The following is a 17,653-nucleotide window of genomic DNA, read 5'->3' as shown; positions in this document are numbered from 1 at the left end:
CTTACATTATGAAAGAATGATAATTTGTATTTTCGACAAATAAGAATCTTAGAATTTCAACCTAAGAAGAATACAGACATAAAGTAAGTAGTTAAATAAGACAGAATTCACATTATCACACTATAATCTGCTAGTACTTTAAGCATTTTGCAGATACTATATCTGAGATATCATTGGTATTTTGTTATTTCAATAATATATATTTAGTTTCTGTAATACTGATATGCAAAAACAAGTTAACTCCTTGAGAGTTTTTGTTGCTATTTTTTGGATTTGGGTTGTCTTTAAAATACATAAAATATGTGACACATTGGATATGGGGATAAGAGGAAAAGCATATTTATTTGATAATATATGGCATATGGAAATGTGATCTTCATTTAAAAAAGAAATTATTGAAGCTTGTCAGTATCTTACTTCTGTTGTCCATAGCTTGCCTAACCTATTGGAAGAAATTTAATAGACAGCTTGAGCAGATAAAGAATACATAAAAGTTCATGAGCGAAGCTTAAAGTTATTCAGTTCTAGCACACTACAATGTTTTATAACATTGAAACTAAAAAAATTATTCTCCACTGTAAACTAAAAAAAAAATGTTCATTTGAATTTTTTTTTACCTTCTTTCTTCAAATATTACTCCTTCTAAAGGCAACTTTTGGGCCTCCATTGGCAAATTGGTCACATCTCTTCATCTACCTTGTACTCGATTCTGATTTAAAATGGCAAGTCAGTCAACTGTTTTTCTGACTATTCATTTATATCAATTAATAAAGTTCTATAGAAATTTATGTTAGACATTATTTTCTTAGTCCAGATAATATTTTCTAAGCTCATATAAACAAAAGAAAGAATAAATATATATTTTAAATAAAAATGGGATTTTTTGTACTTAAGTTTGAGATTAACATTTTAATTTTGAATTAAAAACCGGAGAAATGCAAAAAGCAGATTTATGAGAGCTTAGAATAATGTCTGAAAATTTTCAAAATTGTTATAAAACATTGTGTTGCTTTACACCTTTCAGCATCTTCTCTGTAATTTAGAGCACTGCTCATTTATAGTTCATTTTCTGTCAACTCATAGAACCTCTCAGTCTCAATAACTAATCAAAGACTTACAACTAAAAATGATCTTTGAATTACTAAAATATTATAAGCACACATGACATGAATACATTTTAAAAAACAATATAAAAAGACATTTCTTTAGTGAAATCTTATTTTTCAGAAATTCTTTGTTTTTGTTTTTATAAATAGTTTTCTTTAAGTCAAGAAAAATCTGCCTGTACCATGCATGGCACTCTAAACACCCTTTTGTTCTCAAAATGTTCAGTAGAAGTTTCAAGTAAATTTCTCTAAACATTTAGTCTATATGAGGAAACTATGAGTAATAATAGATTTTGAATTAATGATTCTCTAAGAAATTTTAAAAATAAATTTTGGATGTAAATTTATTTTCTTTCTCCTTGCAAATTCACTGGTGTTGAATTTTCAAAGGTTGCAGCATATTTCCTCATTATATTCAGCTTAATGGGAGTACACCTTTATGTCAAAAGAATATTACTGAATTACATATATTCTTAATTCCTACAACTGAATCCATATTTATATTCAGTATAGACAACTATAAATACAGTGACATTTACATTCACTCTAGAAACCCAGGTTCTTCAACCTAAAAATATGTCCAGGTTTCAGAAGCATTTTCATAGATATAATAGATTGAGAGAGACTCCCAGCTGGGTTGATTTTATAGTTAAATGATTCCAATGATGCCACCCCACTCTACCTAGGATATCCTGTTTCAAAATATCTCTGCTGAAATTTCACAGGTATTTATTTATCATTAACAAACTCTTCTTTTAACCTATAAATATACCTGGATGATATAGGTACCACTTATAAAGGATTTAAAACCGAATGCTGCTATTTTAATCAGTACCCTTTTCAGAAAAGAATTCTGACAATTTCAGAGGCTAGCCATCATTTATCACTAGCCAGCAAGTATTAGACAAAAAGTTAAAATGTTGAACTAAGAGTAAATCCTGCCTGTTTTAAATTAGGAACATGTGGTTAACAGACATGGCATTAGAAAAGAAGTGGGAAGGAGAGCAAATTAAACTTCACCTGCCGGTCCTTGTGACAGGATTTAATAACATATATGTTTGCCTTCATGGTGTAATATTTGCTATGTGGCCTTCTTTTCAAAAATTTTGCTAAAAAAGAATCTATTATATTTATAAAATTTATGTACAATCTTCATTACATTTGGAGCAGTGTAGTAAATCACAAATAATAGAGAATATTAAGGGAACGTCATTATATAGAGATATAGGAAACAGATAAGTATCACATTATATAGGCTATTAATATCACTTGAGTTTCATAGAAGAAAAATTTTAAGTGAAGCTGAGAAAACGGCTAAACTTCAGACAATAGTTTAGATAGAATTAATAATTGTTTATATAAAAAAGTTTTTCCTAAAAAGATTAATAGAAACACTAATAAATGGAATTTTTGTATTCTAACACTATTTCTCAATTTCATACAATATTGATTTACCCTCCAGTTAGAAAAAAAAAGTGAAGAAAATGCATCTACCACCAAAATATATTAAATTATTATTTTTGCTGTACTTAGTCCACAAATGTTCTTCTCATATTTTTACGAATATCCATTCCAATCACATTTCACTCCCACTACTCCACTGAAACCCATGACCTTCACATTACTAAATCCCATGGTCAATTATTTGTTTTTATTTTACATGCACTTAACACAACTTATCCCTTCCTCCCAGAAAATCTTTCTTCACTTGGCTTCAAGGACACAAGATTTCTTTACAAGTAGCTCCTTTTCTATTTTATGTGCTTGTACCTTCACTTTGATTTTAAATATTGTGGATCTCCAAGGCTGATGTTTTCAGACTTCTTCTCTGTTTACGTTCACATCCACTTACATTGCTTTAAAAAGAAGTACACATGAGACCCATAATAACTCCTGATCCGTGGTATTTCCTGAACTTCGAACTCATCTAATTGTTTACTTGAACTTCTGTGTGGAAGTTCTGTCTGACACTTCCAATCTAACATGCCTCATACTAAACTTCTGATAGACAAACCAACCAACCAACCAAACAAACAAACAAATAAACAATAAATAAATAAAGTTATGCTCTGTTTGTTGTCTTTTACATCTCAACTGATGGTAACATCACCCCTTCAGTTACTAAGGAAAAAAAAATCCTAAGATCTTTTTAACCTTACTTTCTCATAGCCATCATCTATTCCATCAGAAAAGTCCCACTAGCTCTACATTTATAATATATCTAGAATTTGAATTTTTACTATATCCACCTTGACTCCATTTACCATCATCTCTTGCCTAGAATACTATAATCACTTCTTGTTTTTATTAAGAGGAAATCATAAATGCTTTATTCTCTCACTCTTTCATATTTTGGATGGTCTAGTATTTTTATAATTGAACAATAAATTAGTTCTGTTTCTCTCAATGTAGAAATTTCTCAGTGTTCTAGCATTAACTAAGTTGCTTTTTATCCATCTCCTCATTAAATGACTTGTTTATACTACCTGGATGCCTGTAGAGCTTTTTACCCATGTAGTTCAATAACTTAAGAAGGATGCATCTTAATATTGATCATTCCATACCAAGATTTCCTAGCATAACATATGATTTTCAAAATCAGTTCTCTCTTTTTGTCTCCCTAATATATATTATTAAATCATATTTTTGTTCTCAGTTTTTCATAATATTTTTGGATTTTCTATCTCAGGGACTCTGATTACAATTATTTGGTTCCTCAGTCATACCTTTAACTGCTTTAATATCTTTGCCTCCTTGATCATTTACTCTATATCACACCTTTCTTTGGAAGTGGGAATTCAATTTTGAGCAATATATACTGTATTGTATTATATAATTATATATATAATATATGTTAGTTCTATTATCAAGTCATTCTGACATGATAGTATTACATCAGTGAGTTATATTAAAACAAGTCTTGTAACATCTATAGTAAAAATCACAACTTTTTTTCCTTTTCCTTGGATAATGTTTGTTTACCCCGGCATCTTTGTTGTCTTTATTTTTTCTATAGAAACTTTGTTTAGTTGAAAAGCTACATATTTTCTTCTTTCTCATGTTTAATACTGGAAGTTTTGACCAGAATTTTATTTTCTCCTACATAATGAGGGTGAATTTTCCTTGACACCTCTCACACTTGTTGGCACCCTCTCCTGAGAACTGGAGTTTTGCTATTATGTGTACTTTAGGTGTTTTTAAGGTGTGGGTAGGTTAGAAACAAAAAGCTCTATTTGTTTGAATGCAGTCTTCTTTGAACAGGCAGGTCTCTGCTCTCTTTCTGAGATTTTGTTAAGTGTCTTTAGCAGAATTCATTTCACTGAGTTCAGGTGCATGTTATTCATGTGGAAAGATCCACTTGGAGTTTTAATCATTCTCCTGGAACACAGTGACCCCTGGTGGTTTTTCCTGCCTCTGCTAAGGGCCTGAGATCCTACCAGTGACAGAGGATTCTGTTCTTAAGAAGCTTTTCCCAAATTTTCTCTAGGCTGCCTAATTACTCTCTCCATCTACTCTTCTAAGAATTTTTAGAATGTTTTCAATTCATCCTCTGTCCTCTTTATGGCATTTGAGAGACAGAGAGAAGCATGAGGATTAAACCGCATACCAGAATTGGTTACTTTTCAAAATGTATATTACGAGATTGAATCACTTTGCATATTCAGATGCTGCTAGTGAACTCATTGCTGATTGTGTCAGAGGATGGTAATTGTCTACCCTCATTATATCTTCTTTCTTTCTTCTCCAGTAGCACAATATTTGTTCTATTGTTTTGTAATGGCTGTTCGTAATAGAAACCACATTTGGCAGCATCTGTTATAGCTAAGTGTAAACATGTGACTACATTTTTGTCAATGAAATGTAAACAGAGATATTTTCCGGCACTTTCTATTAAACCTCCTTAAAAGATAATAGTCATTTTAGCTTTCCTGTCTCTTCTCCTCTTTAACCTGCTCCTGGATTAATACAAGGAGATAATAGATGGAACTCTAGACATCAACTTAAAACCTGAAAATAAGAGTCACACTCTAGAGATGATGGAGTCAAAAGCTGGAATAAGCCTGAAGCATTGGTAGTTCCATTATTCCACCAGAATTCTCTTATGTGGGAAAAAATAAATAGTGCATTGTTAAATTTACTACTATTTGAAGTTTTTATTATATGGAATTAAACATAATCCTAAAAATATGCTAGTTTTACTCATTTCTGTTCATTGTATCAAATATTGAATAAGGAAAGATTCTGAGATTCACCTTTATCCATCCATTATCATCTAGTGCTTATTTTTTAAGCTAACGTTTATGTGATGATTTGTTATTTAAAAAATATTTTCATGTATAGATATGTAGATTTAAATTTATATGTCTGTTACATGTATAGCTTTTGTTAAATTTTTATTTTGTCATAAAGTTGGTCATATTTCCTAAATAGTTCTACTCTCTTCTATCTCTGTATTTCTGTCCCTTTTTTAATTTTTAATATTTTGTTTATTTATGTCTTCTCTCTGTTTCTTTTAAGCAATATAACAAAGTTTGTCTATTTTTAAATTTTTCGAAGAATCAACTTTTGGCTTTTTTCATAATATTTTAGTTTGTTTTCTATTTCATTAATTTCACTTATTACCCTTATGATCTCTTTTCTTCTATTTTCTCTGAGTTTATTTGGCTGTTTTACCCTTAATTTCTTAATTTAGATGCTTACCTCATTAATTTTTAGCCTTTTCCTTTCTAATTTTGCTACTTAAATTTAGAATTTTTTAAAAATATATTGCTCTGTCAATATATTTTGATATGCTCAATCTTCCTTATTATTTAGTTATAATTATTTTTAAATTTCATCAAATATATTTTAAAATTATTTTTAAATTATTTTAAAATTTCTTTTACTTATGATGAATAATTTAGAAATAAGTGTGCTTTTTAATGCCCAAACATGGGGAAAGGGTAAATTTATGCTTGGTCATTGACTTCTAAACTAATTGCACTATGTTAAGAAAACATGATCTAGTGTTATTATAATGTTTAAAAAATATATTGATACTTGGTTTGCATCCAAGTAAATGGTCATTTTATTAATGTTCTCTGTGTGTGCTTTATAAAGTTGTTTATTCTATAATTGTTGGATAACTGGTTCTATATAAGTAGGATTTCCATATAACCAGTTGGCTTAGGTGAATCCTAGTTTATGCTTATTGTCCCAATGTAATCATTGATAGCACCCCTTTCGCTCAATGCATATCATAAATTTTTTGGTTGTAATCATTATACTATTATCAAACCTAATATTAACTCAAGCTTGTCATTGTGAAATTGAGGCTTTGGTATGTTAACTAAGTTTCTGGTCATTTAAGCTCCTCATAAATAAGTGCAGTTTGTAGAAATCTCCCACTGTAGTGGTACGTTTATCAATTTTTTTCCTGCAGTTCTATTCATTTCTGCTATATTTATGCTAAGAGTATTTTATTCGATACATATATGTTTACAATTGTCATAAATTCCAAGTAAGTTGAATGTTTTTTTTCTCATCGACTATTTATTTTACTAATTCTTTTTTCTCTTCATTAGCTATTTTAGCTAAAAACATAACTAGCCACACAGCTTTATTGTGATTTATTTTTTCTTGGTTTAAACTTTTTACTTTCATACTTCTAGTTTTATGTTTTACATGAGGAAACCGAAGCAAGTCTAAAAATGATACATATCTATTTATCTACGGTCACCCAACTAGTAAGAGACAGAACTAAAACTCAAAAAACAAACTAACAAAAAAACAGGTCACTTGATTCAAAATTTCCTGTTGTCTTTAATAATAATCACAAACATTGATTCAATGCCCAGTTTATGCCAAGTACTTACTATACTAAGAGCTTTATATGCACTATTTCCATTATTTGCATTAAACTCTAATACCTCTCCAGATCATATGTGGCATTACTATGTGGTAGATATTCTAATGTATATATAACAATAAATAGAAAAACGAGGAAATCATTTGAAGATAGTATTTTCTTTCTTCTACAGATAATTGGTGCATTGTAAAAGCAGAACGGCTTTGAAACTGAAGGGAAAATTAATGGTTTTAAATCTAGGTTAGATGTACACATGATTTCTTCCATTTCCAGCTGTTGTTGGTGAGTACTTCAGGTCAGCCTATCTGCACTTTGGCACCTCTTAGAAAGAAAGAACATGTGTGTGTTGCTATTTTTGAAAATGTTAAGGGTGATAGGAACAGTTTCCTGATGTGAAGCTCATCAGAAATTCAACTCCTTTATTTAACCTACAATCTCAGCCATTTATAAAACTGCTGGTTTGATATCAAAGCCTCAAATGATACTTCTCAGGAAGATGCTCAAAAGGCCATATCCCATGAAACTAAAAGGGCTCTTTTCTTTTTCTTTTTTTTTTTTTAATTCTATGTTTAGCTTAGACCTGATTGAAATACTCTCAAGTCTCCTAGATTGACTCTTTTTAGCAGTCATGCAGAATACCACAGCATGAGGTCTGTTTGAATAACCTTGAAACTTATTTACATTTATCTGACTTTCTGTTTGTAGCCTCTCAAGCTTAATTTCAATTGGGCCTACTACTTGAAAAAAAAAAAAAAAGGAGTTCTGGTCAACATAGAGGAGTATGTAGATGCTTTGCTTGCCTCCTCCCATGTCCACTCTAAAATTACAACTAAAATATAGAACAATCAACCTAGAGAACCATGCAAAGCCTAGATAAACAAAAGTCCTACAGCTAAAGATATAAAGAAGAAGCCACCGTGAGACTGGTAGGAGGGGTGGAGACATGAAATGGGCTGGCCCTACACTCATGTGTGGCAGTCAAGAACTGGGAGGGATAGCTTGACTGTAGAGGTCTCCCTGAACAGTGAGGGGCCCCAACCCCACACCAGGATCCCAGCTTGAAGCACCAGTGCTGAGAACAGCAGTCTCACAACATCTGGCGTGAAAATCGGCTGGAATCCCATCTGTCTGGGTGAGACAGAAGATGGCTGGAAACCCAGGCTCCCTTGTAAGGAGCCTACACACAACTGTCTCATTCTCAGGTACTCATTTTGAACTCCGGTGGAGGGACAGCAGCTGGGGAGGTGCCAGAGACATATAGGGAGAAACTGAGTTGTGTGGCTTCAGAGCAAAGGCTGCAGGAAAAGATGCCTCAGTTCCTGTGTTGACCCCTCCTCTCATGTAGCCAGTAGGCAGGCATCATTCTTCCTGCATTGACCCCTCACCCCACATGGCTAAATCTAAATTTTCATTAATCTGATGAACTCTGCTCACTCCACCTTGGTGACACCATGGGACTTGGCTCCACGTAACTTGAGAATGCCAGAGAGTTTTTTGGTGTGGCTTTTGGCCCACGCTGCAGTTTGTCTTGGACAACTCCTGGGTCCATGGGCCCCAGGAAAGTGGTGGCTGGCCTCATTGGGAGATAGAGCCTTTTGTGGAATGGCCTCAGGCTTAATACTGGTGCCAAATCTGAACTTGAATGAATCCATTGAATACCACTTGCCCCACACTGGTGACTCCTTGAGACCTTGCCCCACCCAACTCCCGTACCACCTAAGACTTTTTCAGTGGCTGATCCTTATGAATATCTGGCTGGTGGTGGCAGGCTTAGGAGTTCCCTGTACCTTTTGCTGAGCTACCCCAGACCCAGTTCTGGTGATGGCCAGCCTTGATTCACAGTATGACTTCTTCCATGCACCTCCATGTCCAGCATAGGCAGTGACCAACTGCGGAACGTTTTGTAGCTCCTATGAAATAGCCTCGGACCAGTCACGGGCAGTGACTGACCTTGGCCTGAACAGAAGCCTGTTCCAAAAGGCCCCAGAAAAGCACAGCTGGTGGCCAGCTTCAAACCATAACAGAACATCACCTGATTAGCTCCACACCTGGCACACCTGAAGGGTGGTCTCAGTAGGTACCAGAGCCTGCTGAGGCAAATTCTATTCCATGGGATCGCCTCCCACACAGCAGCTCATATACTGTAATCATACTCCATCCTCACAGCCTGAGGCTCAATTCCTCCTACTGACGTACCTGCAGCAATCAAGGCTCAGTTACAACAGGAAGGCACACACAACCCACACAAAGGACATTCCTGGAGCATCTGTCTCAGGCGACCAGGAAGACTGTACCACTGGGCCCCACAAGACACCTGTTACATGAGGTCACCCTGCCAAGAATGGGAGATGTGGCAGATCTACCTAATACATAGAAACAAACATAGAGAGGCAGCCACAATGAGAAAACATAAAAACATGTCCCAAATGAAAGAACAAGAGGAACTCCAGAAAAAGAACTAAACAAAAGGGAAGCAATCAGTCTACCAGATACAGAATTCAAAACAGTGGTTATAAGGATGCTTAAGGAATTTAGTGAGAACTTCAAAAAAGTGATAGAAAAACATAAAATGGAGATAGAAAACATAAAAAAAATTCAGAAATGAAAAATACAATGACTGAAATGAAGAATACACTAGAAGAAATCAACAGTAGATTAGATGATGCAGAGGGCTGAATCAGTGACTTAGTAGACAAGGTAGCAGAAAATACCTAATTGGAACAGCAAAAATAATAATAATAATAATAATTTAAGGGACCTCTGGGACAACATCAAGCATAACAACATTCACAGCATAGGGGTACCACAAGGTGAAGAGAGAGAATAAGGGATTGAGAACTTCTTTGAAGAAGTGATGACTGAAAACTTCCTTAATCTAGTGAAGGAAAAAGACACACAAGTCCAGGAAGTCCCAAACAAGATGAACCCAAAGAGGCCCAAACAAAGACAAATCATAATTAAAATGCCAACAGCTAAAGACAAAGAGAGAATCTTAAAAGCAGCAAGAGAAAAGCAATTATTTACCTACCACGGTGCACCCATAAGACTGTCAGACTATTTCTCAACAGAAATTTTGCAAGCCAGAAGGGATCAACACCAAATATTCATTGATGAAAAGCAATGACCTACAACCCAAGAAGGCTGTTATTTAAAATTGAAGGAGATATAAAGAGCTTCCTAGACAAGAAAAAGCTAAAGAAATTCATCAAATTCACCAAAACAGTATTACAACAAATGTTAAAGGGACTTCTTTAAGAAGAAGGTGGGGGTGAAAGAAACATAAACATAAATAATAAAATGGCAATAAGTATGTATCTATCAATAATCACTTTAAATGTAAATGGATTAAATGTTCCAATCAAAAGACATAAGGTAGATGAATGGATAAGAAAACAAGACCAATACATAGGCTTTCTATAAGAGACCCACTTCAGATTAAAAGACACTAGCAGACTAAAAGTCACAAGATGGAAAAAGATATTTCATGTAAATGAAATTTTTTAAAAAGTTGGAGTAGAATATATATATATACATATATACATATGTATATATGTGTATGTATATGATCACACAACATAGACTTTAAAGCAAAGTCCATAATAAGACAAAGAGGAACATTACATATTGATAAAGGAATCAGTCCATCAAGAGGATATAATCCTTGTAAACATTTACGCACTCAACATAGGAGTACCTAAATACATAAAGCAATATTAACCAACATAAAAGAAGAGACTGGCAGCAATGCATTCATAGTAGGGAACTTTAACATCCCATTGACATCGAGGGCTAGATTTTCCAGAGAGAAAATCAACAAGGAAACAGCAGCCTGAAATGACACATTAGATCAGATAGATTTAACTAATATTTTTGAGCATTTCACCCCAACGCAGCAAAATACACATTCTTTTAGAGTGCACATAGAATAATTTCCAAGATAGACCACATATTAGTCCACAAAACAACTCTCGATAAATTTAAGAAGATTGAAATCATACCAAATATCTTCTCAAACCATGATGATATAAAACCAGAAATTAATTACAAGAAAAAAAAACAAAAAACACACAAACGCATGGAGTCTAAATAACCTACTACTAAACAATGAATGGGTTAACAATGAGATCAAGGAAGAAATCAAAAGATACCCTGAGACAAATGAAAACAAAGACACAATAACCCCAAATCTATAGGACACAGCAAAAGCAGTACGAAAAGGAAAATTTATAGCAACAAGCCTACCTCAAGAAACAAATAAACAAAAAATTTCAAATAAACAATCTAATCTTACATCTAAAGAAACTAGAAGAGCAACAAATGAAGTCCAAAATTAGTAGAAGCAAGGAAATAATAAAGATCAAAGTGGAAATAAATGAAATAAAGTAAAAAAATAATAATACAAAAGATCCATGAAACCAAGAGCTAGTTCTTTGAAAACAAACAAAATTGATAAACTTTTAACCAGACTCATCAAGAAAAAGAGAGAAGACCCAAATAAATACAATCAGAAATGAAAGGAGAGAAGTGACAACTGACAACACAGAAATAGGAAGAATTGTAAGAAAATACTACAAATAATTAGATTCCAATAAGTTGGACAATCTGAAAAAAATGAATACAGTCCTAGAAATATAAAATCTCCCAAGACTGATTCAAGAAGAAACAGAATATCTGGACTGACTGATTACCACTGACAAATTGAATCAGTAATCAAAAAACTACACAAACAAAAGTCCTGAACCAGATGGCTTCACGAATGAAGTTTACCAAACATTCAAAGAATAATTCACACTTATTCTTCTCAAACTATTTCAAAAAATTCAAGAGGAGGGAAAGCTCCCAACCTCATTTTATGAAACCATCATTATCCTGATTCCAAAGCCATTACCAAAAAAAAAAAAAGAAAGAAAGAAAGAAAGAAAATTATAGGCTGATATCTCTGATAAACATAGATGCAAAAATCTTCAACAAAATATTAGCAAACCAAATTCAGCAATACATTAAAAAGATCATACTCCATAATCAAGCAGGAATTATTCCTGGGATATAAGTTTGGTTCAATATCCACAAATCAGTTAATGTGACACACCACATAAACAAAATGGAGAATAAAAATCATATGATCATATCAATAGATGTAGAAAAAGCATCAGACAAAATTCAACATCCATTTATGATTAAAAACTCTCAACAAAATTGACATAAAGGGAACATATCTCAACATAATAAAGGCCATACATAACAAACCCACAGTTAACATCACAATCCATGGTGAAAAGCTTAAAGGTTTTTCTCTAAGATCAGGAATAAGACAGGCTGCCCACTTTCACTACTCTATTCAACATATTATTGCAAATCTTATCCACAGCAATTAGACAAAAAAATAAATGAATAGAAGATATCCAAATTGGAAAGGAAGAAGTAAAACTGTCATTTGCAGATGACATGATGTTATATAGAGAGAATCCTAAAGATTCCACCCCAATTTAGAACTGATAAATGAATTCAGTAAAGTTGCAGGATACAAAAATAATATTCAGATATTGGTTGCATTTCTATACAAATTATCAGAAAGAGAAATTAAGAAAACAATTCTATTTATGATTGCATCAAAAAAATTATACCCAGGAATAAATTTAACCAAAGATGTAAAAGACTTGTAGTTGGAAAATTATAAGACATTGAAGAAAGAAATCGAAGAAGATACAAATAAATGGAAGCATATACCATGATCATGGATAGAAAGAATCAACATTGTTAAAATGTCCATGCTACTGAAAACAATCTATAGATTCAATGCAATCCCTATCAAAATACCAAAGGCATTTTTCATAGAACTCAAATAATCCTAAAATTTGTATGAAGCCACAAAAGACCACAAATAGCCACACAAATCTTGAGAAAGAAGAAAAAAGTTGGACGTATCATATTACCTGATATCAAATTATACTACAAGAAAAAAGTATTCAAAACATCGTGGCACTGGCATAAAAACAGACACATGATCAATGAAACAGAATAGAGAGCCCAGAAATAAACCCACACCTCTATGATCAAGTAACCTATGACAAAGGAGGCAAGAATATACAATGGGGTAGACAGTATTCAATAAATAGTGTTGGGAAAACTGTACAGATACATGCAAAAAAAATGAAACTAGACAACCTTTCTACACCATATCAGAGAATAAACTCAAAATGGATTAAAGACTTACATGTAAGACCTTAAACCTAGAACTCCTAAAAAAAAAAAAAAAAAAAAATAGGCAGTAAACTCTGTGGCATTGCTCTTAGAATATTTTTTTTTCTGATATGTTACCTCAGGTGAGGGAAATGAAAGAAAAAATAAACAAATGAGACTACATTAAACTAAAAAGTTTTTGCACAGCAAAAGGGACCATCAACAAAACAGAAAAACAACCGACTGAATGGAAGAAGATATTTTCCAATGATACATCCAATAAGTGGTTATTATCCAAAATATATAAAGAACTTATGTAACACCAAAAAAACTAACAAATCAATTAAAAAATGGGCAGGAAACCTGAATAGGTATTTCTCCAAAGAGGAAATACAGATGGCCAATTGACACATGAAAAGATGTTCGATGTCACTAATCATCAGAGAAATGCAAATTAAAACCACAAAAAGACATTACCTCACACCTGTCAGAATGGCCATCATCGATAAATCAACAAACAACAGGTGTTGGTGAGGCTGTGAAATAAAGGGAACCCTTGTGCACTGTTGGTGGAATTGCAAATTGGTGTAGCCACTGTGGAAAACAGTATAGATGTTCCTCAAAAATTAAAAATAGAACTACCATATGACCCAACAATTCCACTTCTGGGTATTTATCCAAAGAAATCCAAAACACTAATTCAAAAATATATGAGCACTCTATGTTCATTGAAGCATTATTTACAATAGCCAAGCTATGGAAGCAACCTAAGTGACCATCAATAGAAGATTGTATAAAGATGTGGTACGCATATATAATAAAATATTGGCCATAAAAAAGAATAAAATCTTACCATTTGCAACAACATAAATGGACCTAGAAGGTATCATGCTAAATGAAATAAGTTAGATAGAGTAAGATAAATACCATATGATCTCATTTATATGTAGGATCTAAAGAACAAAATAAACAAACAGAAACAGACTCATGGATACAGAGAACAAGCTGATGGTTGCCAGATGGGAGGGGGTGGAGGGTGGGGAGTGAAAAAGATGAACGAGTTAAGGAGTACAAACTGATAATTATAAAATAGTCATGGGGATGTGGTGTACAGCATAGGGAATATAGTCAATAATATTGTGATAGCATTGTACAGTGTCAGATGGTTGCTGGACTCATGGTGATTGCTTCTTTAGGTGTATGTGTTGAATAACTATGGTGTACACCTGAAGCTAATTCAATATTATATGTCAACTATATTTTAATAAAAATTCTTTTTTAAAAAGGGGGAAAATCTGTACCACACAAGATAATTATGTCTCTGCTTCTCTCTGAAAAACAGCCGTCATGTTTATTTATTAATGGCACAGACACTGTTATTTCACATGGCTGTTAGATGACAAGCTTTCAGTGCAAGCCCATTTTCCCCTAGAACTCAAGACCCCTTTGATCCAAAGCAAAGCTACAGGAATTTTTCACTAGCTCATTACTGTAGTTGTTTCATTAGGATCCTACTTGGACTTTAACTCATTTACTGATTCAACAGTCTTTAGTTATTCAGCACCTTTTGTAGACTAAGCACTATTCACTAAGTTTTCTGCCTATTATTCATGCTCACTCTGGTATCCCTGTTGTAGAAAGTCACTACCAGTTATTGGATATACTTCTTTACCTTGCTGGACTGACATTCTTCTTCATTCCTATTCTTAGATGCCTTTAACAGCGATCTCTGTTAGGGGAGCAACCATGTCTATCTTGCTTAACATAGTGGTCTCAGTAGCTAGCACCCGGTACATGGTTGTGGGTTTAGTTAATACCTACTGAGTATATAAATCAAAGAATAATCTTATAACTGGTATGAACCATTGCTGAACTTTCAAATCCCACCTTTTTCCTAACCCACATCTTCACATCCTTATGTCACACATCTCTATTTCGGTTCACATGCCTATGTGGCCACACATAGAATACCACTCAATGACATGCTCCCTCTTTTCCTTTTCTGACTCAGCGGCTTCTCTGGGATTCCCACACTTGTCTTCTACCTGACTTTGACATCTTTCTTAAAGATTCAGAGCTGTGAGAACACAAAGCCTGCCATGGAATACAGATCTTCTGGGAAGAAAATAGCATACTAGTGGGTATTTGACAGTGCTGCCTTTGTAAATAATAAGTTATTTGATTTTCAAGACTATTTAAAGAGGTGTGTGCATGGAAGAAGAGTCAGTTGCCAGGGAGGTTTAATTAGAGCAAAGGTCATGGCTGTGCTGCACATATTTTTGCAAGATACCATATCTAATTGTTAGGTAGTTAGATTTTGCTTATTTCAGACTGTTGGTTTTTTTTTTTTCTTTTTTCTTTTGGTTTAATGAGAGAGTACAGTGCATCTTCACAGATCGCTGACCATTGTTTGAAGCATTGTGATGATAGCTACATTTAAAGTTATCACGCTGGAGTTTAAATAAATAATACCGAGAGCAAAGAACACATATTTGGTGTTCCATAAACAGCCAGAACCAGTGAATCACAGCTTCTGAGAGGAAGGAAAGTGTTTTTTAAAAAGCTTCTGAGAGAAAGTAAAACGTTTTTAAAAAACTTGTACCCTGTTTCTCACTGTAGGGTTTTTCTCTAGGCAGTCCATATTTTGTAAAAATAATTTGTGTAAATGACCCCTTGAAATTTCTCTATAGACTACAAGACAGATTTTCAGATACCTTTTATTTAATTAGATTAAGAATAAGTAATATGTACTAAAACTCAGCTAGCCATATACTTTGAACTATAAAGCTAAACAATAAGAGTATTAAATTTATTATCAAGTAGAGAAAGAAACCCAACACTGAAACATGTTCATACACATATTGTTGAATTCTGTAGATTTTGTAAAAAGCTGAAACTTTGTGAAAGTCATCAGTATCATTTTCATAAACCTTGTTTGGGTGTCTTCCCAATTTAGATATTTACAAGTACATTTAAAATTAGATAATGACATTTAAATACATAGTATTTTCATTTTTAAAAAGTAGGTAAGTGGGTAACTAAGTTCCAACTATTTGCCAGATGTTGTTTTAGAGGCTTCTATATGTTATCATATTTACTCTGTGCCATAACTTTATCATACTAGTGTCATTATCTCTATTTCAAATAAGAGAAAACTGAAGCACAGAGAGGTTAAGAAACATGCCTCAAATTATAGAGCTAGTAAATGAGGCTTCTGTGACTTGAATTACAATGTGTCTGCTCCTTCTACTTTATTCCATTGCTTAAATTTCTAAATTTTACTTAATGCTACATTTAGGAAAAACTTAGATATTTTTATTTAAATAACATATGCTATAATTATTATTTAAGTAGTGTAAGTACTGTAATAATTAATGGAACTATATAGTTGGTTATTTTAAAAGATATTTATAAAGAATATATATGGATGTATAAACTTGCTTATCCAATGTCATTTTCAAATTTGTAGCAGATGACGTAAACTATGTCACTTAACATTAACTTCTTTCCCCTGCATTCTCTATGACCAGCTAAAAAATTAAAATACTTCCAGACCAAGGTGATGGCATAGGTAGACTCTGAACTCACCTTCTCCCAGGCACACATTGAATCTTTACCTACAGACAGAGCAATTTCCCCTGGAGAAGCACTGAGGGCTGACTGAACAGCTTCTGCACAAAAAACAAGAGAGAGAGAGAGAGAGAGAGAGAGAGAACACAGAAATAGGTAGAAGAGACAGAGACATGGTATTATAGGAGCAAAAAGACAGTAGTTTAGAGGGCACCTACACTAACTGAGAAGGAAATCCATTTATTAAATCTAGAGTATCTGCCAAGTGGATAGGGAACTGTAGGTACTCTTGCCAAGGTCAGAGCACCAGAAAATGCTATTTTTTGCATCCCCTCCCCTCCCTCTGCCTTGATTATATGGGCAGGAGCTTGATCAAGGTGCTATATCTGGCTGTCCCAGGCCATTCCAGTGTTCCCCAGGCCCCAGGCTGACAGCAGCTCTGTGGCTTGCTTCCAGGACTCCACATGGCCTGATCCCACTACAGCTTCCAGCCAGCCTACCAAGGTGGCTCTGGTGTGGCTTGCCTCTGGAATGCCTGAAGCCATTTAGCTCTCCCCCTAAACATGGTTTGTTCCCAAGACTTTCCACAGCCTAAGCCTATTCCTACTATAGCTCCAGCCAGCAAACCAAAGTAGCCCAATGTAACTTGCTCCTAGATCTCCATACTGCCCATATCCACTCCAGTTCCAGCTCTGACCAGCCCTCCAGGACTCCTGGGAGCATGCTGTGGCCCTCGTACAGCATGTTCCCAGGAGTCCCCATGGCCCATACCCATTGAGGTTTCAGCTCCAGCTGGCCTACCAAAGACACTCAGCACATGCAGTCTAAAAAAGGGAACCTCCTAAAAAGGTCACTACTTCTAGACAGGAAGTGGTTGCTATTTTGCTTAATTCATAAAAAATACAGACAGACAACCAAATGAGAAGATAAAGCAGTATGCTTCTAATGC

Source organism: Pteropus vampyrus, unplaced genomic scaffold (genome assembly GCF_000151845.1).
Source record: "Pteropus vampyrus isolate Shadow unplaced genomic scaffold, Pvam_2.0 Scaffold43, whole genome shotgun sequence".
NCBI classification, from domain to species: domain Eukaryota; kingdom Metazoa; phylum Chordata; class Mammalia; order Chiroptera; family Pteropodidae; genus Pteropus; species Pteropus vampyrus.
This window is presented reverse-complemented; position numbering follows the sequence as displayed.